The sequence below is a fragment of the Propithecus coquereli genome, unplaced genomic scaffold, assembly GCF_000956105.1.
Source record: "Propithecus coquereli isolate 6110/MARCELLA unplaced genomic scaffold, Pcoq_1.0 Scaffold435, whole genome shotgun sequence".
Classification (NCBI taxonomy): Eukaryota; Metazoa; Chordata; class Mammalia; order Primates; family Indriidae; genus Propithecus; species Propithecus coquereli.
Genome location: NW_012150119.1, coordinates 3134641 through 3135318, shown reverse-complemented (window position 1 = coordinate 3135318; position 678 = coordinate 3134641).

Below are 678 nucleotides of genomic sequence, written 5' to 3'. Positions count from 1 at the left end.
CCTCTATCAAAAAATCCCCAAACAACAAACGCTGGCCAGGATGCGGAGAGACAGGAACACTCTTACACTGCTGGTGGAACTGCAAATTAGTGCAACCTCTGTGGAAAAGAATTTGGAGATACCTCAAAGAGCTACAAATAGAAATACCATGCAATCCAGCAATAGCACTATTAGGCATCTACCCAAAAGAGCACAAAACATTCCACGATAAAGACATCTGCACCTGAATGTTTATGGCAGCACAATTCACTATCGCAAGGATGTGGAAACAACCCAAGTGCCCATCCATTCATGAGTGGATAATTAAAATTTGGTATATGTTTACAATGGAATATTACTCAACCATAAGAAACGACAGTGATCTAGCACCTCTTATACTTTCCTAGATTAAACTTAAGCCCATTATCCAAAGTGAGGCACCACAAGATTAGAAGAACAGGCTCCACTTATACTCGCCATCAAATTGGTACTAACTGATCAACACTAGGGTGCTCACATGGCAGAAATACTCTCTAGGGATTAGGGGAATGGGGGGTACATCCACAACTAAAGGACACGGGGAGCACTGTAAGGTGGGAAGGGCATGCCTTTTACCCGCACTTGGGTGAGGCAAAGAGATAAAGTGTAACCATAATGTTTGTACCCTCACAATAACCTGGAATAAAAAAAAAAAAAAAA